This window comes from Oncorhynchus mykiss, chromosome 13, assembly GCF_057628025.1.
Source record: "Oncorhynchus mykiss isolate SJ-2025 chromosome 13, ASM5762802v1, whole genome shotgun sequence".
In the NCBI taxonomy this organism is placed as follows: domain Eukaryota; kingdom Metazoa; phylum Chordata; class Actinopteri; order Salmoniformes; family Salmonidae; genus Oncorhynchus; species Oncorhynchus mykiss.
In genome coordinates this window covers 38,769,516-38,797,108 of record NC_143034.1, presented here as the reverse complement: position 1 = coordinate 38,797,108, position 27,593 = coordinate 38,769,516, and the positions used below count along the sequence as shown (strand labels likewise).

The 27,593-nt window shown below is 41.3% G+C and overlaps 1 pseudogene across 1 annotated transcript in view; it reads right to left on the bottom strand.

The window, feature by feature from the left end:
* LOC110485133 (mitogen-activated protein kinase kinase kinase kinase 3-like) overlaps positions 1–27,593 on the bottom strand; it is a 100,048-nt pseudogene that overhangs the window by 69,900 nt on the left and 2,555 nt on the right. The window contains exon 2 of the transcript XR_016485880.1: positions 3,046–3,103. The product of XR_016485880.1 is annotated as a mitogen-activated protein kinase kinase kinase kinase 3-like (transcript). The remainder of the gene's footprint in view (positions 1–3,045; positions 3,104–27,593) is intronic.

Genomic DNA, 27,593 nt, shown 5'->3' with positions numbered 1-27,593 from the left:
CATTGCATATAATCGATGTGGTGCCTGTTAATGTTTCATCGAATCACAGCCTACTTCGCCAAACGGATGATGATTTAACAAGCGCATTCGCAAAAAAAGTACTGTCGTTGCACCAATGTGTACCTAACCATAAACATCAATGCCTTTCTTAAAATCAATACACAATTATATATTTTTAAACCAGCATATTTAGTTAATATTGCCTGCTAACATGAATTTCTTTTAACTAGGGAAATTGCGTCACTTTTCTTGCGTTCTGTGCAAGCAGAGTCAGGGTATGCAAACGGTGTGAAGACCATTTCTTCTTAACAAAGACCGTAATTTGGCAGAATTGTACATAATTATGACATAACCATTGAAGGTTGTGCAATGTAACAGCAATATTTAGAGTTCGGGATGCCACCCGTTAGATAAAATACAGAACGGTTCCGTATTTCACTGAAGGAAAATGTTTTTTTCCCCCCCGAAATGATCGTTTCCAGATTTGACCATATTAATGACCTAAGGCTCATATTTCTGTGTGTTTATAATTAAGTCTACGATTTGATATTTGATAGAGCAGTCTGACTGAGCGGTGGAAGGCAGCAGCAGGCTCGTAAGCATTCATTCAAACAGCACATTCCTGCATTTTCCAGCATCTCTTGCTGTTTATGACTTCAAGCCTATCAACTCCCGAGATTAGGCTGGCAATAGTATAGTGCCTATAAGAACATCCAATTGTCAAAGGTTAATGAAATACAAATGGTATAGAGAGAACTAGTCCTATATAACTACAATCTAAAACTTCTTACCTAGGAATATTGAAGACTCATGTTAAAAGGAACCACTGGCTTTCATATGTTCTCATGTTCTGAGCAAGGAACTTAAACATTAGCTTTTTACATGGCAAATATTGCACTTTTACTTTCCTCTCCAACACTTTGTTTATGCATTATTTAAACCAAATTGAACAAGTTTCATTATTTATTTGAGACTAAATAGATTTTATTGATGGATTATATTAAGTTTGACACTTTTATTTTTTCAGTATTGTTGTAATTGTCATTATTACAAATATATATATAAAAATTGGCCAATTAATCGGTATGGGCCTTTTTTTGGGGGGTCCTCCAATAATCGGTATCGGCTTTGAAAAATCATAATCGGTCGACCTCTAATGCACAATATATCGGTGAACTTATCGGAATCGAACGATATTAGCTAAAAATGCCAAAATCGGTATCGGCCCGATGTCTAGTTTAACGCTGATGCTAAAAACCTTGCATACCTATAACGCATATAACGTATGCCGTAATGAGGCCACGTAAAATTTTGCGTTATACATTCCTTACCTGGACCACAATGTCTGCTGTATGGATCAAGCAGTCAACAAGTAATTTGAAAGAGTAAGAACATTTCAGCGAGACAACTCAAAGGCAAAATCCATTAAAGCCAAGATAATGGAATTCAATGCCCCTGACAATCAACCGTTCTCTGTCGTGGGTGATGTTGGCTTTCGCCGACTGGTCGAGCACCGGTACACACTACCAAGTGCAATATTTTTCAGATGTTGCCCTACCGGAGTTACACACTAATAGCATCACTGCTATTAGCGTCACGACAAACATACTGTGGAACGCCGTTTGGGTCTTTACGTGTCAAAAAAGATACAGTAGCACTGTCAAATCTGTACAAAGAAGTCTGCAACAAGCAAATACCGGCAACGAACGATGTGTTTACAATACCGCGTTGGTAATAAAGCATAATTAGTTCGTCCGCAACTTCTGGGGTAGCTAGCTTTAGCTTGGTACCTAGCTAGCACCAATACAACCAGTCTGAAAACAAAGACCAGTAGAAACTGCAGTCATTTTCATTATTCTTAGCAATGATTTAGAAATCCTTGGGAGTAAGTATTCGCTAGGTAGCCACTTGTTGTTCGCCTATTGAAATTAAACTTCAGCTTATGAAAATAAATAGCTAGCTAGCTACTTAACCCTGGGGTTAGGTGCGCAAGACAACTTTACCAGCATCATAGCATATGTATCGATAAATCGTTGTGACATATGAAATAGAGTGACTGTGTAATAACTACGTAACACATTTATGAACGCTTTAAGTTATTATGTGACATGCAGTCATATTCAGGTTTTGATTGGTCAAATAGTGTTATTTGACAAATCAAATAGTGTTATTTGACACGTGTATAATTTTTGACACGCAAAGACCCAAACAGCGTTCCATAGAATTCCTGGTTAATACTGAAACGAATGAACAAATGACCAACAAAACAGTACAGCAAGTAAGTGAAAGAAATGGGTTTTGATTATGTTTTACTGGTAATGGGGACATACGTAAATGCCAACAAAATAACTTTTTAGTCAGTGTAGTGTGTGTGTGTGTGTGTGTGTAACCTTTCTTTAACTAGGCAAGTCAGTTAAGAACAAATTCTTATTTACAATGACGGCCCGGACGACGCTGGGCCAATTGTGCGCCTCCCTATGGGACTCCCAATCCCGTCCAGTTGCCAAAATTCTGGTAATTCTCCCAAAATTCCCAGGTTTTTCCAGATATCCTGGATGGCAGATTCCCGAAATAAGGAATTTGTTAACCCTATTCTGAATATTTTGTGTTAATGCTGGGCTAGAATAAAAACGTGACAAATTATATGGTAGGTATGATGCAGATGCCTTTTACACTAATAAGGCCAGTGTGTGACCTATACAGGATTTAAACCCGCAACTCTACTGTAAACAACATGCTCCAACCAACATAACCACTAATGTTATGCTCTCACTTGGTCATAATATACTGTATGCATATGAACCTGGGGCATTCAGGTGGGCTTCATTTGCATTACACTTTTGTATTTTGCCTAGGGTCTTAAGTCAATTATTCCAAATGTTTAGTGGGTCTCATAAACAGGCACAGTATGACTGGAGAAGTAGAATGGTGGGGGAGAGAAGACTTGAGTCAAATGGAATAATAGGACAGTCTAGCTGATGCTAGATCTGTACGTAGGGGAAACTTAACCCCAGAGTGGGAGAAGAGGGAGGCAAAGATTCTTACCGGGCTCCAGTTTGATGACCTTGATGGCCGCCAGCTCCCCTGTGGTGACGTTCCGAGCCTGGAAGACAAACAAGACAGAGGGGGAGCACATCGACCAGTCTCCAAAAACACACACAGAAAGCCTCGGGCGATCGATGAAGAGCTGACCAAGAGCACACCTTGAGAAGGATGTGTTTTGGAAACGGGGCTCGACCCATAGGTCCAATTCAGACATTTTTATCTGAATATCAAATCATTTCTGGGTAACAATTAAGTACCTTACCGTGATCACTTTTAATTAAAATGGTCAAAAAGAAACAACAATATTTTTTAAGCAAAGAGCAATTTCTCAAGCAAGAATTTTGCGAGGACTGTCGAGGAATGGTCTGAGTTGGGAGAGGAAAACTGAAAACTAGCTGTTACTGGTAAACCGATTTGAAACTCTATTTCTTATTGGTCTATTAAGGTGATGACACCAGGCAGGCAAAAACTCCATCCCACCAAAACAGGCTGGAATTTCACAGTATTATTCCAACCTCATAGTATGGGAATAAATATAAAACACAGGAAATCACGTTTGACTGCACTGGGCCATTAAATAGCTACAGATAAAATGTGCATAGTCATGATGACTTCAGTTTTTTGAGATTCTGGTCTAATGGGACAAATGTGTAGTATTCTGTTGTTTATCCCGACCTGTCTAGTAAGGAATTGTCGGTCTCAAGGAAACTCATGTTTCATGTGTTCAAATCATTATGGATTGAAAACCACCATGTGGTCATTCAGGATCAGGGAATAATCATTTCGATAATATGTGAATTTTATTGTAGAGAAATGCAATAAGCCTACCGTCAATACAAGTTATTACTAGACGGGAAAATCAAAACACAGAAAATAAGCAATCAAACAAGTGTAATGTCAGTATAGAGACAAAGAGGAGTCACAATTCAACGGCTCAGACATGAGTCGAATGTGGCAGGGTCTACAGACAATCACAGATTACAAAAGGAAAACCAGCCCCGTCCTGGACACCGACGTCTTGCTTCCAGACAAACTAAACTTTGCATGCTTTGAGGATAATACAGTGCCACCGACACGACCCGCTGCCAAGGACAGGGGGCTCTCCTCCCCCATGGCCAACGTGAGTAAGACATTTTAACGTGTTAATCCTCGCAAGACTGCCAGCCCAGACGGCATTCCTACCCTCAGAGCATGCGCAGACCAGTTGGCTGGTGTGTTTCTGGATATATTCAATCTCTCCCTGCTGTCCCCACATGCTTCAAGATTGCTAGCATTGTTCCTGTACCCAAGAAGGCAAAGGTAACTGAACTAAATGACTACCGCCCCGTAGTACTCACTTCTGTCATCATGAAATGCTTTGAGAGACTAGTCAAGGATCATATCACCTCCACTTTACCTGTCACCCAGACCCACTTCAATTTGCTTACCGCCCCAATAGGTCCACAGACGACGCAATCGCCATCACACTACCCTGTCCCATCTGGACAAGAGGAATAAATATGTAAGAACGCTGTTCATTGACTAAAGATCAGCATTCAACACTATTGTACCCTCCAAAAATATCTATATCCACAGTAAAACGAGTCCTATATCGACATAACCTGAAAGGTCGCTCAGCAAGGAAGAAGCCACTGCTCCAAAACCGCCATAAAAAAAGCCAGACTACGATGTGCAACTGCACATGGGGACAAATATCATACTTTTTGGAGAAATGTCCTCTGGTCTGATGAAACAAAAACTGTTTGGTCATAATGACCATTGTTATGTTTGAAGGAAAAGGGGGAGGCTTGCAAGCCGAAGAACACCATCCCAACCATGAAGCACGGGGATGGCAGCATCATGTTGTGGGGGTGCTTTGCTGCAGGAGTGAGTGGTGCACTTCACAAAATAGATGGCATCATGAGGTAGGAAAATTATGTGGATATATTGAAGCAACATCTCAAGACATCCGTCAAGAAGTTAAAGCTTGGTTGCAAATGGGTCTTCCAAATGGACAATGACCTCAAGCATACTTCCAAAGTTGTGGCAAAATGGCTTAAGGACAATAAAATCAAGGTATTGGAGTGAACATTACAAAGCCCTGACCTTAATCATATAGAAGATTTGTGGGCATAACTGAAAAAGTGTGTGCGAGCAAGGAGGCCTAAAAACCTGACTCAGTTACACCAGCTCTGTCAGGAGGAATGGGCCGAAATTCACCCAACTTATTGTGGGAAGCTTGTGGAAGGCTACCCAAAACGTTTGACCCAAGTTAAACAATTTAAAGGCAATGCTACCAAATACTAATTGAGTGTATGAAAACTTCTGACCAACTGGGAATGTGATGAAATAAATAAAGGCTGAAATAAATCATTCTCTCTACTATTATTCTGACATTTCACATTCTTAAAATAAAGTGGTGATCCTAACTGACCTAAAACAGGGAATTTTTACTAGGATTAAATGTCAGGAATTGTGAAAAACTGAGTTTAAAGTATTTGGCTAAGGTGTATGTGAACTTCCAACTTCAACTGTATGTATATATTCTTATTCCATTCCTTTACTTAGATTTATGTGTTTTAGATATTTGTTGTGGAATTGTTAGATTACATGTTAAATATCGCTGCACTGTCAGAACTAGAAGCACAAGCATTTCGCTACACTCGCAATAACATCTGTTAACCATGTGTATGTCACCAATACAATTTGATTTGATTTAAAGGCAGACATTTAGCCGGCAGATTCAAAGGTTAATCAAAATTGGTTTAGGATTAGGGTTTAGTTTAGGAGGGGTGAGTTAAGTTAGATAATAGGTGTTGATCCACCTATCCCGGCTTTTCAGATTTCTGATCGTCAAGGGCCACTGGCAAAGGGCAGAGAACAAGACTCCATAGCTCTCAAGAGAACATAATTTCAGTAACCCTGAACCAAGAAAATCACACAAAGTACTTGATTAGGTTCTGGGGGGAGAAGTGTTAGATTATAAACTGGAAAGTCTTTGGTGGCTTCATACCCCTCTCTGAAAGTCTCAGGGGCCAAAATGTCACCTCCCCGTCCCGAAATTCAAAGGATGCCAGCCCTGCGATAGTGTGATTCCACGATATAACCAGTGACTCAAACCCAGTGAACTGGAACTATGTTCCTCGCTAGTCATCGCATGCCAGTCTGTTGATAGACGCCACAATAACATTTATGTTACGTAGTCTGTCCACGAGTGATTAAAGCAAATCAGCCTACAGCAAATGCCACTGCAAACACACACTCTGCAACATTCCACGACCAACATTACCCAACCTTCCACCGCAGTCATGGTGGCAAAGAAGAGGAAAAGCAGCAGCAGACGACAGATCGTGAAACCTTTACTCTGACTGGCCCACACCTATTTCTGCACCGACTTCTCTAAGAACTCCAACCCCCACTCCTTCCAACCTTCCCCTGCAGGCTGCCCATGGCTCTTTTCCCACAGACCCCAACCGCTCCAACGCCACTCAGCCAAGGCAACACAGGTGCAAGGTACAGATGGAGGCAAAATCATTACCCACTGCCGTCACAGGGGTAAAGGGGTAGGCCATGAAACCTTTACTAACACCTGTCTAAAAACTCCAACCTCTACTCCTTCTGCCAACCTTCCCCCTGCAGGCTGCCCCCCCGCCCCAATTGGGAACGCTGACCCAACTCTCCTCCGTCCCAGTGACATGTACTCAGTCTAGCTCAGGCAGCACAGGTGCAGGGCACAGCAGGGCATTTGGCTGCCATCTCAGGTAATTACAGCCGGAGAAAATAAATCACAACATAGGCCAACGCAACACGAGCCCCAGGGGCCACAGGGTTCGCACCGACTGTAGAGGAGAATCTGGAGCAACCTTTTCTTTGCACCAAGGCAGAATTTATTTCACTGCATTTCGAGAAAAGGAGAGAGATAAAACATGTATCTATGTTCACGGCAATATGTATCCGTGTTGCTTTTGGATGACGTCAGTTATAGCGGTTTTGTCGTGTTTAATAGGTCATGTAATTACTGTCATTGTTCGTAAGAACAACAGATGGGAAAATTATCCAGAAATGCAGAGAGACATGCTATCTGTGTCTGATCAATCTAGTCCTGAATGTCAAAACTCAAACATCAGAGACATGTCATTTAATGTGAAAATGGAGCAACTAATAACCCTGACGTTATGGACTTTCCTGAAATGCAATCCATAGAAATGTCCTTTGGAGGAAATATGTTTATCATCTATTTCACATCTGTCTCCAAATGGATTATGGAGAAATAAGTCACATTTTGTTCCCTTTTCACGCAGAATTACCCTATTTTCCTTCTGCATGCCTGCTCATAGCAGTGCTGTGGAATTCCACACACTTCCTGGTCTGAGTGAAATAATACCTACCATTGATCCAGCAGCTTTGTTTACAAAGGGAGTATGACAGATAGGGGTGGCTAATGTTAACTTTTCATGGTGAGGAAAGAGAAGACCTCTTTTGAACTTGTACTCACAGTGGAGAGAAGGCATCCATGCAGTATTTAACGTGTTAAAGGGATAGATCACCCAAATTAAAAAGTGGAATGCATCGACTTGCATTGTACTTGTCCCTTAAATGCTAAGAAGTTAGCACTTGGAGACAGTTGCCAGGTAAACAAAACCAAAGCAAGACACCTTGTCCATAGACTGCTTACAAGGTAAGGAAACCAATAGATCATTTAGTAATTTGGGTGAACTAACCCTTTAACGTTTTCCTGAGTCAAGTAAAACCGAGGTATGGTTTTGGGTAGCAACCATAAAAAAAATACCAAGTAGACTCACATCTGAAATATGTAACCCATAAAAATGTAAACCAAAATACTGCCAACGATTTTTAATGTTGTTTTGATATAATCCAGCCGAGTTAGTGTACTTATGACAGACACTCAGAATGACATATTTCTAATATAATAAAACATGTCACTTAGTAGATGCTTTATATCCAAAGCAACATATAGTTTAGTAAATGCATGTGATCACTGGAGGAATTGAACCGGCGATATTGATGTTGCTAGTGCAATGTCTTCCAACTTCAAGGCTTGATGAACTACTCTCTAAAATCCAACCCTAGGCAACAGTGACTAGGGCTGGTTTCAATGAAGGACTCCTTTGGCAACTTAGATAAGAAAAAATTATAATAATTCCAGGGTGGGTTCTCTTCAGACAAACAATTTCCCAACAAATCATGAGTCAGACATGCCAGAACTTCGCAATTCGAAACTTAAGATTGCAGGCAAAACCTTTGCAGTGGTTTTAGTGAAGGTAGCTGAAGCAAACTAGCCACTTGTGAAATGCACTCACTGATCTCCATCTTGCTAGCTACTATTTTGTATTTTATTCAAGCAGATAAAATAGTGACGTAGGCAGTGACGTAGTTACTCTATACCTAAAGAGTCCATCATTGAAACCATACCCTAAATCACTGTTGCTTAGGGTTGGGTTTTCAGGACTACTGAAGAACAGGTCCGTTAAGAGCTCAGGGGGAGCATATTTTGGTCATATTACTTCCTACCTTTACGAAAATACCTAATCTTTTGTGCGTCTGTGTCGAACTAAGCAACCGTGTTAACAGTCATTGATCAACAAGTAATTTTGCATGCCAAACAACCCGGACATTATCAGTAGCCTAGTCAAACTGTGCGCTGCTTCGCACGCTGACCAAGAGATAGGCCGCGCATCACCTTCAGCATTAAAAAAATTGTAAAAAGGCTTGCTCATTATTAGGCGTTATTAGTTGAGTGACGACCAACGTAATTTGCTAGGTTATTGTAATCAAATGCGCTGTTGAAAGTTATGCAAGGAATAAAGTAGCCTAAGCTACTGCCTGAGAAATGTCTCTCACCTAGCTATAGTCTACCTGCTGATAAGGGCTTAATCTACATTCCATTTTTGATTGTTCAGGTTTACCATCAGCAATAGTTTTGGTAGTTTTGCTTTAAACATTCGGTGTATATGGTCATTTATTTAGATATACAGGGTAAAGTTTATAATTTCAGAACGAGGACAGAAAACCTCCAGAAGGTCTGAACCATTCGATTTTGAGATGGGGCATGGAACCCAAAGTTGTGCTATATGTTCATTGGCTATGTCAGATTTATTTTAAAGATAAAAATGTATTACATTACTAGCTCAAACACTCTGAATCTGCAAAAATGACAAATTAATTAGTGGGTGATGTCAATTTCAGATCAAAAAGCAAACATTGCCCCCCTTATCTGATAGTGGGGTGGTGGTAGATGCCCTGTTTCCATTATGGCTCAGTACAGGTGCCTACACATACCATACACATGTATATAATTCTTACACACAGACAGACAGACGGGGAGAGAGGTCAGCTCAGACAGATCCAGCTCAGAGGCCTTGCACCGGAGTTCCATCAGCAGCGGTTTTGAATTTACAATGGAAAATGAATGGGTTTATGCAACAAATGTTTGTGCGCTGAATCGTTTTGTACCGAATTGCTTTGATTCGTTCATCTAATCAAACCGCATTGCACCAAATTAATTCAAACTAAAATGTATCGTTCCTGTATCGTATCAGAGGCCAATAGATACGTTTTGAATTGTCTTGTAAGGGAAAGATGCACATCCTTACTGCTAACTATAGCCAGAAAGACACAAAAGGGGTAGATGGGGGGCCCAAAGGGTGCTAAGAAAGAAATGGGGTAGAAGAGCGGGCCCAAAGGGTGCTAAGACAGAAATGGGGTAGATGGGAGGCCCAAAGGGTGCTAAGACAGAAATGGGGTAGATGGGAGGCCCAAAGGGTGCTAAGACAGAAATGGGGTAGATGGGAGGCCCAAAGGGTGCTAAGACAGAAATGGGGTAGATGGGAGGCCCAAAGGGTGCTAAAACAGAAATGGGGTAGATGGGGGGGCCCAAAGGGTACTAAGACAGAAAAAAAGGAGGCCTTTAATTATTCTCAGCATTTGACTCCTGAATAGGGTGTTTTAGATGATTCCCGGATGTGGATACAAGTTCATACAAAGTGCCTGTGAACGACAGTCTAGTGTGATTTCAGTGTCTGACCATTAACTCCATTCTGTAATGTTAGAAAAATGTATTCATTATTTAAAAGCTTCTTTATAATGCCTACATAGAGATGTCATAAGCATGTCATTCAAGCACAAAATAAGGAGATGGGTTTAGGGTCTGGTTATGTGACATCATTTATCAACTTATGTAATGTCAATTAAGTAGTGCTTTTGTAGCAAGGCATTGTGACAACACATTTAAACAAAGTGTTAGGCTATTTTAAAGCAGTTGTGACATAAGAATTTATGAACAGCTCATATACCTCTTATGAATGTGTTATGAAGGCCTTATGTACATACCCTTCAAATAAAGCACTGCCGGCGATTTATCAGAGCCAGAGGTGTTCAACGTCAGGGTTGTGAGCCCCGGTTGGTCCGCATGGGGAGATTCCAATCTCGGCGCTGTAATAGCGGAACAGGAAGGGACAATGGCCCAGTTGTGGGACTCGGGTAAATAATTGATGAAAAATTCTAAGTGTGAAAGGATTGGGTGACAACATTTTTGAGGGTTCGTTGAGGAAAAAAACATTGGCGCCGTCTTGTGTTTCGCAACAGGCTTTTTATACAAAGACAGTTAATTGATACTGTAAAATAGATGCTTTGTATTGACACATGAAAAGGATGGCCTCACTGTCTCCTAGCTAAGGGTAGACTTTTGATTTTAATCTCATACCATGAGAAAGACATGCCAAGAGATATATATGCCTACTGAGAGATGAATGGCGAGGGATAGAGAGAAAAGAGAGAGACCTCAACAAACTGAATACAGTGCCTTGCAAAAGTATTCGGCCCCCTTGAACTTTGCGACCTTTTGCCACATTTCAGGCTTCAAACATAAAGATATAAAACTGTATTTTTTTGTGAAGAATCAACAACAAGTGGGACACAATCATGAAGTGGAACGACATTTATTGGATATTTCAAACTTTTTTAACAAATCAAAAACTGAAAATTGGGCGTGCAAAATTATTCAGTCCCTTTACTTTCAGTGCAGCAAACTCTCTCCAGAAGTTCAGTGAGGATCTCTGAATGATCCAATGTTGACCTAAATGACTAATGATGATAAATACAATCCACCTGTCTGTAATCAAGTCTCCGTATAAATGCACCTGCACTGTGATAGTCTCAGAGGTCCGTTAAAAGCGCAGAGAGCATCATGAAGAACAAGGAACACACCAGGCAGGTCCGAGATACTGTTGTGAAGAAGTTTAAAGCCGGATTTGGATACAAAAAGATTTCCCAAGCTTTAAACATCCCAAGGAGCACTGTGCAAGCGTTAATATTGAAATGGAAGGAGTATCAGACCACTGCAAATCTACCAAGACCTGGCCTTCCCGCTAAACTTTCAGCTCATACAAGGAGAAGACTGATCAGAGATGCAGCCAAGAGGCCCATGATCACTCTGGATGAACTGCAGAGATCTACAGCTGAGGTGGGAGACTCTGTCCATAGGACAACAATCAGTCGTATATTGCACAAATCTGGCCTTTATGGAAGAGTGGCAAGAAGAAAGCCATTTCTTAAAGACATCCATTAAAAGTGTCGTTTAAAGTTTGCCACAAGCCACCTGGGAGACACACCAAACATGTGGAAGAAGGTGCTCTGGTCAGATGAAACCAAAATTGAACTTTTTGGCAACAATGCAAAACGTTATGTTTGGCGTAAAAGCAACACAGCTGAACACACCATCCCCACTCTCAAACATGGTGGTGGCAGCATCATGGTTTGGGCCTGCTTTTCTTCAGCAGGGACAGGGAAGATGGTTAAAATTGACAGGAAGATGGATGGAGCCAAATACAGGACCATTCTGGAAGAAAACCTGATGGAGTCTGCAAAAGACCTGAGACTGGGATGGAGATTTGTCTTCCAACAAGACAATGATCCAAAACATAAAGCAAAATCTACAATGGAATGGTTCAAAAATAAACATATCCAGGTGTTAGAATGGCCAAGTCAAAGTCCAGACCTGAATCCAATCGAGAATCTGTGGAAAGAACTGAAAACTGCTCTTCACAAATGCTCTCCATCCAACCTCACTGAGCTCGAGCTGTTTTGCAAGGAGGAATGGGAAAACATTTCAGTCTCTCGATATGCAAAACTGATAGAGACATACCCCAAGCGACATACAGCTGTAATCGCAGCAAAAGGTGGCGCTACAAAGTATTAACTTAAGGGGCTGAATAATTTTGCACGCCCAATTTTTCAGTTTTTGATTTGTTAAAAAAGTTTGAAATATCCAATAAATATCGTTCCACTTCATGATTGTGTCCCACTTGTTGTTGATTCTTCACAAAAAAATACAGTTTTATATCTTTATGTTTGAAGCCTGAAATGTGGCAAAAGGTCGCAAAGTTCAAGGGGGCCGAATACTTTCGCAAGGCACTGTATGTAACAGTTTAGTATCTAATAGGCTAGGAAGAGGAGAAGAGAGAACGGGAGAGGCAGAGAAAGAGAGAAACAGAAAGAGAGAGAGTAGTACGTGCTGTGAAGAAGGCAGGCCAACAAGGCTCAAGACAAGAGGATTAGTAAGCTAAAGTGTTAATCACCTTAACCAAATTAAACGCATCCCTCCATAGCCGTGCCTCCGGATGGCTTAAATGGACTGAGATGACTGGATGCCAAGTAGGCTCTTCACTACACTCTCTACACAATGGCTGCTGCTGGACCACATTCAGTCAATGTCTATTCAAAGTTCGGCCCCAAACTTCAAAGAGTTCCGGTTGAGCTGAACTTGGGGTGTATTCAGTGCACACCGTAGCAAAATGTTTCGCAACGATAGTTTCTATTGGACAAATTCAGGCAGGTCCCTCCTTGTTTCATTTGTTTTCTTCTGTTTGGTTTCTAGTGAATACACCCCTGAAAGTTAAGGTCGCTGATGAAATGCAGGAAAATCCAATGGCCCAGTTGGAATACTTCAAAATGCATCCTTCCCTCCCTTTCTTGAAATAATCACAGATCGGAATTGGTTGGATGAGTGAAAATAATGGGGTGGTAAACTTGCTTTCATCTATCCAATCACTTATAGATCTGTTGATTACCTCAAGGAAACAAGGAAGGATGCATTTAAGTATTCTAACAAGGCCATTGAGTTTGAAGGAGGCCTAGCTCTGTCTGAGGAGATCTGCTTACACAATCCATTTCGCAGTTAACCACTACAGCCCTTAGAAAGAGAATGGACAAATTCCACTCAAACCAGGGCTGCGATGCAAATATGCAGCATCACCATATTTCCTTCAGACCCGCACTCTTCCTCTCACTATATCTCTTGTCCACGTTCTCTCACTCTTTTTCTCTATTTATCTATCTGCCTCCCTCGCCCTCCTCCCCTCAATTTTTCCTCTTTCCATCCCAACTCCACACTGACACACTCCCTCCCCGGACAATAGGGCTTCCTCAGATTGTTGAAATCAATACAAAACCATTTTCTCGACGCATAGAAGCCGCAGAACTATCAAAACAACCCAATCTAAGCCTGACATACTGTCCAAACAGGCAGTTCAGCAATTTAAAAGGAGTGGGAGGATGGTTTCCCCACTCTGGTCAGTCTCAATGGAGGAAAGGAGAGAGCAGGGACAGTGAGAGGCAGACCCTCTGCTGCTCGCTCCCTCCCTCCCTCCCTCCCTCCCGTTGAGACTGACCAATAGATGTAGGTACAGTACCATCAGTCTAGTAAAATAAAAAAGCTGTGCCTCGCAAGTGATACAACAACAGCTCCATTTTGTTATCAAAGCTTGAGTTTTGAATTATAATAAAAAAGAACAATATTGTCAGGCCAAGCACATGGCCAATAGGCCGTGTTAATACAGTATATGGCCTACTGCACAAACTTCAGTCCTACCGAACTGTTTTTATTCATGTTGCATAGGCTTAAATTTTAAGTTATGTTCACCAACGTTTTCTATAGACAGTACAAGCCTATGGGAAATAATAATTTTGGCCGTGATGGATGTCACCATTTCTGTATAGAGCAAGTTTTACAAGGTGTTTGTGGGGGCTGCATGTTGTGGTAATTTGGCCATTCTGTGGCTCCGGGGGAGTTACCTATACAGCTTGCCAGGTGCGGGCGCAACTGAAATGCCACGCTTCGGCCATGGATCCGGATCTGCCGGCATTTCGGGGAAGCCTGAGAGCCATGCTTTCTTTGGAGGGTGGAAGTTTATTTTTTGATTTTAGGATCAATGTCGCCACAGTCTCTTCTCGTTGAAGAGGCAGCTGCTAACAGCTAGCTATCCTTGTCCTCTTTTTCTTTTTTTGAATCAATTTGTGACCATTTCTTTGTGGTTGGAAAAATAAGAGAGATAGATTTTGTGTATTGCCATATATCGAATTCATAGCTAAGTTGGTCACTGGTATGGACTAGTAAATATCCTAAACCTAGCCAGCTAGACAGTGATAGCCACAAGCTAAATCCGGGGAGAGTTGGAGGAGAGAATTCACTTGGTTTCATCAAGCTGCTAGCTTGCTAATGTTCACTTAAACACATATTTCCACATATAATTGATATGTTGAAGAAGAATCCTCACAGCCGTTTCCCATATTAAAAAGTGAAGTGCCACTTACAGCTTACAGTAGGCTACAGGCAACATGTTCCTCTACCATGTGACTCACAGAAAGTACTAATCTTGCATTGGGGCATTCCAGCATCCGTCGTGGCTTTTATACGCAGGAAGCATAAGCTGTACAATTGTAAACTAACAACTTATGTTAGAAATTAAATTAAAGTTAGAACTCATGTATATTTGTTAATATACAGAACCAACTACATAAATATATGTTAGGGTCAGTCCATTGTCAACTACATGGACTTGGTGTTCATTACAATAACAGTTAACACTTACTATCATGACCATGCTATAACACTCATGTCAAAGTCATAAGAATGTCATAGTAGAGAGACACAGCTATAAGTAGGGCTGGACGATATACCGTATTTTACCATATACCGGTATTGCTGCATGGAACAGTTAGGGTTTTTCACTTTACCTTATATAACTGAATTTGAAAGTTGGTATGTTAAATGTGATACGCCGTGTGTAACATCCATTTTTATAGTTTACACCGCTACTTTGGTCATCCCTGTCCGCACTCTCCGTGCCACTTTCCACACAGACTTAGCCCCTCCCCATGTCACTCAAGGAGCGCATTTGTAGCCTCCTGGGTGGCGCAGTGGTTAAGTCAGCTGTGCCACCAGAGACTCTGGGTTCGTGCCCAGGCTCTGTCGTAACCGTCCGCACAATTGGCCTAGCGTCGTCCGGGTTAGGGAGGGTTTGGTCGGTAGGGAAATTCTTGTCTCATCGCGCACCAGCGACTCCTGTGGCGGGCCGGGCGCAGTGCGCGCTAACCAAGGTTGCCAGGTGCACGGTGTTTCCTCCGACAAATTGGTGCGGCTGGCTTCCAGCGACCTGGTTGGGTTGTGTATCGGAGGACGCATGACTTTCAAACTTAGTCTCTCCCGAGCCCGTACGGGAGTTGTAGCGATGAGACAAGATAGTAGCTACTAAAAAACAATTGGATACCACGAAATTGGGGAAAAAAAGTGGTAAAATTAAAAATAATTGTTGCTTGACCACGAGACCCTTGCGTTCCGTCTGCATGGTCAATGTAGCACATGCAGGACAACAATGTTGTTTACACTTCATCAACAAGCTAATTCATCCTGATACCAGTGCTGGTGTAGGCCTAAATCAGCATGTTGTTTGTGTAACAGTATCTCCTAAATCAAAGAGGAATAGGTGATGCATGAATATGTTGGCTAGATGAAGAAACATTTAATGTAGCCAAAGATTGTAGGAAACACTGACCATCACTTTCTTATTTTCTTATTTTATTTTTATATTCTAACTATAGAATTAGAATAAACATGTAAAGTGTTGGTCCCATGTTTCATGAGCTGAAATAAAAGATCCCAGAAATGTTTCATACACACTTCCATACACACTAAAAGCTTATTTCTCTCAAATGTTTTGCACAAATTAGTTTACATCACTGTTAGTGAGCATTTCTCCTTTTCCAATATAATCTATCCACCTGACAGGTGTGGCATATCAATAAGCTGATTACACAGGTGCACCTTGTGTTGGGGACAATAAAAGGCCACTAAAATGTGCAGTCGTGTCACCACAACCCAATGCCACAGATGTCTCAAATTGAGGGAGCGTGCAATTGCAATGCTGACTGCAGGAGTGCCCACCAGAGCTGTTTCCAGATAATTAAATGTTCATTTCTCTAACATAAGCCATCTTCAGTGTTGTTTTTTCAGTACGTTCAATTGGCCTCACAACCACAGACCATGTGTAACCACGCCAGCCCAGGACCTCCACATGCAGCTTTTTCACCTGCATGATAGTCTCAGACCAGCCACCCGGACAGCTGATGAAACTGTGGGTTTGCACAACCGAAGAATTTCTGCACAAACTGTCTCAGGCTCATCTGCGTGCTCACCAGGGTCTTGATCGGACTGCAGTTTGGTTGGCATCATAACCGACTTTAGGTGGCAAATTCTCACCTTTGATGACCACTGACACGCTGGAGAAGTGTGCTCTTGACGGATTAATCCCCGTTTCAACTGTACCATGCAGATGACGGACAGTGTGTATGGCGTCGTGTGAGAGAGCGGTTTGATGATGTTAACATTGTGAACAGGGGTTATGGTATGGGCAGGCATAAGCTACAGACAACAAACACAATTGCATTTTATTGATGGCAATTTTAATGCACAGAGATACGGTGATGAGATACTGAGGCCCATTATCGTGCCATTCATCTGTCGCCATCATCTAATTTTTTTGCATAATAATGCACGGCCCAATGACGCAAGGATCTGAACACAATTCCTGGAAGCTGAATAAGTCCCAGTTCTTCCATGGCCTGCATACTCACCAGACATGTCACCCATTGAGCATGTTTGGGGTGCTATGGATCGACGTGTACGAGTGTTTTCCAGTTTCCGCCAATATCCAGCAACTTTGCACAGCCATTGAAGAGGAGAGGGAGAACATTCCACAGTCCACAATTAACAGCCTGATCAACTCTATGCGAAGGAGATGTGTCGCACTGCATGAGGCAAACGGTGGTCACATCAGATACTGACTGGTTTTCCGATCCACACACCTACTTTTTTTGTGTTTTTATCTGTGACCAACAGATGCATTATCTGTATTCCCAGTCATGTGAAATCCATAGATTAGGGCCTAATTTATTTATTTCAATAGACTGATTTCCTTAAATGAACTGTAACTCAAAAAAAATATTTGAAATTGATCTAAATCGCAAGTCAAATCGCAATTGTAACATTTTGTTAATAATAAGGCCTAGTGTTTTGGCCCAATTCATGCAGCCCTATGTGGTAGTGTGGAAATTATCTCAAATGAGTGCAGGAAATGCAGAAATTGATTGAAATGTAGGGAATTCTTTATGGTTGAAGTTGAGTTGAACTGTATAAAACAATCAGAATTAAGAAAGACCCATTGAAATCACTTAGAATATATGTGTTGCCACCCTAGGGTCACACACTACTCAAAGCAAATTTGGAACTTTTATTAATCAAAAACAAAAATACCGTCCAAATGTTTTAAAATAGGTGATATGATATTTTGGCCATATCGCCAAGCTTATACTGAGTAGAGCTACTAATTATAAGCCATTTGTTAGCAAACAACTGCTATGGTGTCCATTACAATATTTCTTTATTTTTTTATTTCACCTTTATTTAACCAGGTAGGCAAGTTGAGAACAAGTTCTCATTTACAATTGCGACCTGGCCAAGATAAAGCAAAGCAGTTTGACACATACAACGACACAGAGTTACACATGGAGTAAAACAAACATACAGTCAATAATACAGTATAAACAAGTCTATAGACGATGTGAGTAAATGAGGTGAGATATGGGAGGTAAAGGCAAAAAAAAGGCCATGGTGGCAAAGTAAATACAATATATCAAGTAAAACACTGGAATGGTAGATTTGCAATGGAAGAATGTGCAAAGTAGAAATAAAAATAATGGGGTGCAAAGGAGCAAAATTAATTAATTAAATACAGTAGGGAAAGAGGTAGTTGTTTGGGCTAAATTATAGGTGGGCTATGTACAGGTGCAGTAATCTGTGAGCTGCTCTGACAGTTGGTGCTTAAAGCTAGTGAGGGAGATAAGTGTTTCCAGTTTCAGAGATTTTTGTAGTTCGTTCCAGTCATTGGCAGCAGAGAACTGGAAGGAGAGGCAGCCAAAGAAAGAATTGGTTTTGGGGGTGACTACTGTGATAGTCTCAGAGGTCCGTTAAAAGCGCAGAGAGCATCATGAAGATCAAGGAACACACCAGGCAGGTCCGAGATACTGTTGTGAAGAAGTTTAAAGCCGGATTTGGATACAAAAAGATTTCCCAAGCTTTAAACATCCCAAGGAGCACTGTGCAAGCGATAATATTGAAATGGAAGGAGTATCAGACCACTGCCAATCTACCAAGACCTGGCCGTCCCTCTAAACTTTCAGCTTATACAAGGAGAAGACTGATCAGAGATGCAGCCAAGAGGCCCATGATCACTCTGGATGAACTGCAGAGATCTACAGCTGAGGTGGGAGACTCTGTCCATGGGACAACAATCAGTCGTATATTGCACAAATCTGGCCTTTATGGAAGAGTGGCAAGAAGAAAGCCATTTCTTAAAGATATCCATAAAAAGTGTTGTTTAAAGTTTGCCACAAGCCACCTGGGAGACACACCAAACATGTGGAAGAAGGTGCTCTGGTCAGATGAAAACTTTTTGGCAACAATGCAAAACGTTATGTTTGGCGTAAAAGCAACACAGCTGAACACACCATCCCCACTGTCAAACATGGTGGTGGCGGCATCATGGTTTGGGCCTGCTTTTCTTCAGCAGGGACAGGGAAGATGGTTAAAATTGATGGGAAGATGGATGGAGCCAAATACAGGACCATTCTGGAAGAAAACCTGATGGAGTCTGCAAAAGACCTGAGACTGGGACGGAGATTTGTCTTCCAACAAGACAATGATCCAAAACACAAAGCAAAATCTACAATGGAATGGTTCAAAAATAAACATATCCAAGTGTTAGAATGGCCAAGTCAAAGTCCAGACCTGAATCCAATCGAGAATCTGTGGAAAGAACTGAAAACTGCTGTTCACAAATGCTCTCCATCCAACCTCACTGAGCTCGAGCTGTTTTGCAAGGAGAAATGGGAAAAAATGTCAGTCTCTCGATGTGCAAAACTGATAGAGACATACCCCAAGCGACTTACAGCTGTAATCGCAGCAAAAGGTGGCGCTACAAAGTATTAACTTAAGGGGGCTGAATAATTTTGCACGCCCAATTTTTCAGTTTTTGATTTGTTAAAAAAGTTTGAAATATCCAATAAATGTCGTTCCACTTCATGATTGTGTCCCACTTGTTGTTGATTCTTCACAAAAAAATACAGTTTTATATCTTTATGTTTGAAGCCTGAATGTGGCAAAAGGTCGCAAAGTTCAAGGGGGCCGAATACTTTCGCAAGGCACTGTATATTTTACCTCTTGGGGATGTCATTCGAAAACATAATGTTAACTTTCACTGCTATGCGGATGACACACAGCTGTACATTTCAATGAAACATGGTGAAGCCCCAAAATTGCCCTCGCTAGAAGCATGTGTTTCAGACATAAGGAAGTGGATGGCTGCAAACTTTCTACTTTTAAACTCATACAAAACAGAGATGCTTGTTCTAGGTCCCAAGAAACAAAGAGATATTCTGTTGAATCTGACAATTAATCTTGATGGCTGTAAAGTCGTCTCAAATAAAACTGTGAAGGACCTCGGCGTTACTCTGGACCCTGATCTCTATTTTGACGAACATATCAAGACTGTTTCAAGGACAGCTTTTTCCCATCTACGTGACATTGCAAAAATCAGACATTTTCTGTCCAAAAATTATGCAGAAACTGGAGCAACAAACCTCCCTTGCTGTCTCTGCCTGGCCGCTTCCCCTCTCTCCACTGGGATTCTCTGCCTCTAACCCTATTACAGGGGTGCGTCACTTGAGTGGGTTGTGTCACTGACGTGATCTTCCGGTCTGGGTTGGCGCCCCCCCTTTAGTTGTGCCGTGGCGGAGATCTTTGTGGGCTATACTCGGCCTTGTCTCAGGATGGTTGGTGGTTGAAGATATCCCTCTAGTGGTGTGGGGCCTGTGCTTTGGCAAAGTGGGTGGGGTTATATCTTTCCTGTTTGGCCCTGTCCGGGGGTATCATCAGACAGGGCCACAGTGTCTCCTGACCCCTCCTGTCTCAGCCTCCAGTATTTATGCTGCAGTAGTTTATGTGTCGGGGGCTAGGGTCAGTTTGTTATATCTGGAATACTTCTCCTGTCTTATCCGGTGTCCTGCGTGAATTTAAGTATGCTCTCTCTAATTGTCTCTTTCTTTCTCTCTATCGGAGGACCTGAGCCCTAGGACCATGCCTCAAGACAACCTGGCATGATGACTCCTTGCTGTCCCCAATCCACTTGGCCGTGCTGCTGCTCCAGTTTCAACTGTTCTGCCTGCGGCTATGGAACCCTGACCTGTTCACCGGACGTGCTGCCTGTCCCAGACCTGCTGTTTTCAACTCTCTAGAGACAGCAAGAGCGGTAGAGATACTCTGAATGATCGGCAATGAAAAGCCAACTGGCATTTACTCCTGAGGTGCTGACTTGCTGCACCCTCGACAATTACTGTGATTATTATTGTTTGACCATGCTGGTCATCTATGAACATTTGAACATCTTGGCCATGTTCTTCCGGCACAGCCAGAAGAGGACGGGCCACCCCTCATAGCCTGGTTCCTCTCTAGGTCTCTTCCTAGGTTTTGGCCTTTCTAGTTTTTCCTAGCCACTGTGCTTCTACACCTGCATTGCTTGCTGTTTGGGGTTTTAGGCTGGATTTCTGTACAGCACTTTGAGATATCAGCTGATGTAAGAAGGGCTATATAAATACATTTGATTTGAAATTTGAATTGAAAGGCTGGCTCACAACACTATTATCCCAGAAAGCCTAGACCTACTCTAATTTGCGGAGCGCCCCAACAGATCCACAGATGATGCAATCTCTATTGCACTCCACACTGCCCTTTCCCACCTGGACAAAAGAAACACCTATGTGAGAATGCTGTTCATTGACACCCCACGAAGCTCATCACTAAGCTAAGGACCCTGGGACTAAACACCTCCCCCTGCAACTGGATCCTGGACTTCCTGACGGGCCGCCCCCAGATCGTAAGGGTATGTAACAACACATCTACCACGCTGATCCTCAACAAGGGGGCCCCTCGGGGGTGAGTGCTCAGTCCTCACCTGTACTCCCTGTTCACCCATGACTGCATGGCCAGGCACAACTCCAACACTATCATTAAGTTTGCTGATGACACAACAGTGGCCTGATCACTGACAACGACGAGACAGCCTATAGGGAGGTCAGAGACCTGGCCGTGTGGTGCCAACAACCTTTTACGTTGCTGCTACTCTCTGTTTATCGTAGATGCATAGTCACTAACTATACATTCATGTACATACTACCTTAATTGGCCCGACCAACCAGTGCCTCCGCACATTGGCTAACCGGGCTATCTGCATTGTTACCAAGATGCACACTGTCTGGAACAGCCAAGTCCTCCTACTCACAAAAAAACACTGGAGGAACTCAAGACATTTTGTTAACATTTTTGCATGTGAAAAAATGCTATCTTAAAAAGTCAAGGATGATAGACGATGAGGAATCTTATGGAGCCAAATGGGAGTAGGGTGAAGTTGCCCCTAGACACAGATCTTGGGTCAGTTGAGCATTTTCCCCATTAATGGTTAAGGTTAGGATTGGGTGATGGGCAGCTGATCCTAGAGCTGTACCTAGGGGAATTTTTTCCCTAAAGCGCAAAATGCTTTCACGTTGCAGCTAGGTAAATCACCACTACAAAGCCTCCTTGAGCCTCCTTAGTCTTGGTATTGCACTCATGCAAGTGTTTTCGGGAATGTGAACACATATAGGTAGGGTACATTCCCATGTTAGCAAATGTTCTCACTTGCATAGATGATGCTGATGACTGAAAACAACCCAGCAGCTATGAAATTGGCTGCATGCTATAGGCAAAGAAAACAGATAAATGGAACAATTATGGCTTTCATTATTTCTGCATTTTGAATAGCAACTCTATCTAGGCAGTTTTAAAAAATGTAGTCAACTGGGTTTTGTCAATATATTAATAATAAAATGCACTTCTAATTATTTTGGTGATCAACTCAACTCTAAAAGTGGGATCCGAAATTATTGATCAAAAAATTTTAACAAGAATGACTGTATAAAATAATGAAAATACTGAGCTATATTGTAAGCAACAGAAATTATTTTATTTTATACTAATACAATTGCTCAGAGAAAGAGATTTTGTTCAACAGGGAATATTATTTTTCCTCAAAAAGGTAGGGGTCAAAATGATTGACACCCCTGTTTTCAATACCTCACCTTGCAAGAATAAGGGCACGGAGCCTTTTTCTAAAATGTTTTATGAGTTGGAGAACACATTGGGAGGGATTCTTAGACCACTCCTACATACAGAATAATTCCAGATCCTTGATATCCTTTGTCTAAGCTTAAGGACTGCCTCCGGCTCTTTAATTCAAATCACAGGTTTTCAATGGGTTTCATGTCCTGAGACCGAAATGGTAATTTCTTTGTGGATTTTGATGTGTGCTTGGGATTATTGTCTTGATTCATTGTGGCATAGGCTATCTCCCTTATCCCGCTTATTTAGGGGCATTGTGGGCACTGTTGATAAAAAGAAGTTAGCATAAGTGCTTGTTAATAACCTTGCGCCAACTGTCATGACAGAATTATGATTTGATTTTAATTACCCATGTTCGCATCAATTATTACCAGGCATTTAAATACTCGTTCCCGAGTTGCACAGCGATCTAAGGCATTGCATCTCAGTGCAAGAGGCGTCACTACAGTCCCTGGTTCGATTCCAGGCTGTATCACATCCGGACGTGATCGGGAGTCCCATTGGGCAGCTCGCAATTGGTCCAGTGTCGTCCGTGTTTGGCCAGGGTAGGCTGTCATTGTAAATAAGAATTTGTTTATAACTGACTTAAATAAAGGTTAAATAAAAAGTAAAAAATAAAAGTATTTCATGAAAGAAAGTAAGAAACAAATGTAAATCAAGAGGGATGGTTTAGTATGTAGTGTTGGTAACTGAAAGTGATATGGGCCAACTTACTTTGGTGTAGTAGCTCATTTTCTGGCCTAACTGCCCACTCGGGTGCTTGTAAGCTAAGGCCTTCAGAATGAAAAGATCGACGAGTGGGTTGAATCCCAATGTTGAAGTATGGATAGAAACTCATTATATGGCCAGTCATCTATGCACCTTTCATAAGGGGTAGAAAAACAAAGTAGGCTTTTTAAAATATTCAAGCTTAGCCAAAGATTATGCAGAAAAAATATTGGGGTGCATTTCAATACATGACCCACATTCACATAATAAGTTGTAACTGAGAAACAATTAACCGTATAAGCCAGCATTTTTATCTTTGGGAGCCCCTTGAGCTATTGTTTTCTTGGGCCTGAAAATACAATTTGTTAAAGATAGGCTACTTTGAATATAACAATAGGAAAACTAATGTCATCATCTGTAAACTACTTTTCCTGTCCATCTTGATATATATACACTGTACATTGTTAAATATAACAGTTCCTTATCTTTCATATCAGCGAGAGAGAGATATAGATAGATACAGTTGAAGTCGGAAGTTTACATACACTTAGGTTGGAGTCATTAAAACTTGTTTTTTAACCACTCCACAAATTTCTTGTTAACAAACTATGGTTTTGGCAAGTCGGTTAGGACATCTACTTTGTGCATGACAAATCATTTTTCCAACAATTGTTTACAGACAGATGATTTCAATTATAATTCACTGTATCACAATTCCAGTGGGAAAGAAGTTTACATACACTAAGCTGACTGTGCCTTTAAACAGCTTGGAAAATTCCAGAAAATGATGTCATGGCTTTAGAAGCTTCTGATTGGCTAATTGACATCATTTGAGTCAATTGAAGGTGTACCTGTGGATGTATTTCAAGGCCTACCTTCAAACTCAGTGTTTCTTTAAAGGCCTACCTTCAAACTCAGTGCTTGACTTCGTGGGATAATCAAAAGAAATCAGCCAATATTTTGTTGTTTGGGCACGTCATTCAGACAGGAAATTGAGAAAAAAAGGGGCCTATCCCTAAGAAGTTTTAAGGACAACAAAGTCAAGGTATTGGAGTGGCCATCACAAAGCCCTGACCTCAATCCTATAGAACATTTGTGGGCAGAACTGAAAAAGCATGTGTGAGCAAGGAGGCCGACAAACCTGACTCGGTTATACCAGCTCTGTCAGGAGGAATGGGCCACAATTCACCCAACTTATTGTGGAAAGCTTGTGGAGGCTACCTGAAACATTTGACCCAAGTTAAGCAATTTAAAGGCAATGCTACCAAACACTAATAGAGTGTATGTAAACATATGACCCACTGGGAATGCGATGAAAGAAATAAAAGCTGAAATAAATCATTCACTCTACTATTATGCTGACATTTCACATTCTTAAAATAAAGTGGTGATCCTAATTGACCTAAGACAGGGAATTTTTACTAGGATTACATGTCAAGAATTGTGAAAAACTGAGTTTAAATGTATTTGGCTTAGGTGTATGTAAACTTCCAACTTCAACTGTATATACTGATACACATCTTTAAAGGTTAGGGTTCCCACATTGCCATATTTTCATGTTATACAGCGCTTGTTTAAGAAAACAAGAAGGAAGACAATTAGCTATCTGCGTCTCCGAACACGCCACAAACGTGTTGTGGAAGTGTGTGTTTTGGGGGATGCTCAACATTGCCATCATAAATGCGTACATTTTGGGAGACTCTGCAAAGTCCCCTTCCCAGAAACACCAGACGCTGGTCCCTGAAGGTGTTCAAAATGCAGCTTGTGCATTCACTTTCTGATATGGCTACAGTAGCAGGAAGAGGGGGGGCCTGAGTTGTAACTAATTTGAAAGCAGGTGAAGTTTGAAGGGCGCAAGAGAGTGTGCCTCTGGAGTGGATGCAGGGCAAAGAGTGGGAGATGTGTAGAAATCTCTTTTGGGTACTCAGCGTGTTATGTGCAACTTTGCAGGATAGTGTAGAGCTTCCAGAAGTTCCATGACATGTTGTAGACTAAATGCCAATACTACAGTGACAGTGTGAAATAGGAATTTCTCCTACAAATCTTTTATTGTCTCTGTAACAGTTGTGTTTTGTATCTTCTCTATCTAATACTTGTTGCATTCACTGAACTGTTGTTGAAATAGGCTACTACTTCTACATTTTGTGTCAGGCCTGGTCTATTCTAAATATTATTGAGAGAGGTTACCCACATTTTGAAAGTCTCTGAATAGTTTTGAATTTTTACGTTGTTACAGAAGTAGGAATCATTGTCAATCAAATAGCATACTTTGTGTGGGCTTTGAAATACTTTCTGAATAATTGTCCTCTGGTCAAATTTTGGATAATTGTTCTATTGATATGTAAATAATATTTACAGTGGCAAGAAAAAGTATGGAATTACCTGGATTTCTGCATAAATTTGACATACAATGTGATCTGATCTTCATCTAACTCACATCAATAGACAAACTCAGTGTGCTTAAGCTGTTAACACACAAATTGTATTTTTCTTGTCTATATTGAATACATAATTTAAAAATTGTAGGTTGGAAAAAGTATGTGAACCCCTAGGCTAATGACTAGTCCAAAAGCATACTGGAGTCAGGAGTCAACTAACCTGGAGTTGAATCAATGAGACGAGATTGGAGATTTGGTTAGAGCTGCCCTGCCCCATAAAGAACAATCACAAAATTTGAGTTTGCTACTCACAAGAAGCATTGCCTGATGTGAACCATGCCTCGAACAAAAGAGATCTCAGAAGACCTACGATTAAGAATGGTTGTCTTGCATAAAGCTGGAAAGGGTTACAAAAGTATCTCTAAAATCCTTGATGGTCATCAGTCCAAAGTAAGTCAAATTGTCTATAAATGGAGAAAGTTCAGCAGTGTTGCTACTCTCCCTAGGAGTGGCTGTCCTGCAAAGATGACTGCAAGAGCACAGTGCAGAATGCTGAATGAGGTTAAAAAGAATCCTAGAGTCTCAGCTAAAGGCTTACAGAAATCTCTGGAAGATGCTAACATCTCTGTTGACAAGTCTAGAATACGTAAAACACTAAACAAGAATGGTGTTCATGGGAGGACACTACGGAAGAAGTCACTGCTGTCCAAAAGAAACATTGCTGCACATCTGAAATTCGCAAAAGTGCACCTGCATGTTCCGCAGTGCAACTGCAAAATATTCTGTGGACAGATGAAACTACAGTTGAGTTGTTTGGAAGGAACACACAACACTATGTGTGGAGAAAAAAAGGCACAGCACACCAACATCAAAACCTCATCCCAACTGTAAACTAGGGTGGAGAGAGCATCATGGTTTGGGGCTGCTTTGCTGCCTCTGGGCCTGGACAGCTTGCTATCATCTATAGAAATATTAATTCTCAAGTTTATCAAGACATTTTGCAGGACAATGTAAGGCTATATGTCAGCCAATTGAAGCTCAACAAAAGTTACGTGATGCAACAGGACAACAACCCAGAAGACAAAAGTAAATCAACAACAGAATGGCTTGAACAGAAGAAAATGTGCCTTCTGGAGTCCTGACCTCAACCCAATTGAGGTGCTGTGGCATGACATCAAGAGAGCAGTTTACACCAGACATCCTAAGAATATTGCTGAACTGAAACAGTTTTGTGAAGAGGAATGGTCCAAAATTCCTCCTGACCATTGTGCAGGTCTGATCAACAACTACAGAAAACATTTGGTTGAGGTTATTGCTGCCAAAGGAGGGTCAACCTTTATTAAATCCAAGGGTTTCCAACCTGCACTGTGAATGTTTACACAGTGTGTTCAATAAAGACATGAACAATTATAATTGTTTGGGTGTTATTAGTTTAAGCAGACTGTTTGTCTATTGTTGTGACTTAGATGAAGATCAGATAAAATGTTATGACCAATTTATGCAGAAATACAGGTCATTCTAAAGGGTTCACATACTTTTTACTCCCACTGTTCAAGTAAAATGTATTATACTTGGTACATTTTAAGTGAGTAATTTACTACAATTTAAATACTCTGTTTTTGTTGTTGTATTGAGTGTTAATAGTTTTTTGATAGTGTCTTTACACAACGGAATACAAAATGAGTGTTATTCCTATTGACATGAATGAGGGGTCCTACACTACATGACCAGATGTATGTGGACACATGCTCGTCGAAGATCTCATTACAAAATCATGGGCTGCCATAACAGCCTCCATTCTTCTGGGAAGGCTTTCCACTAGATGTTGGAACATTGCTGCAGGGACTTGCTATCATTCAGTCACATGAGCATTAGTTCGGTGATAAGGCCTGGCTCACTGTCGGCGTTAAAATTCATCC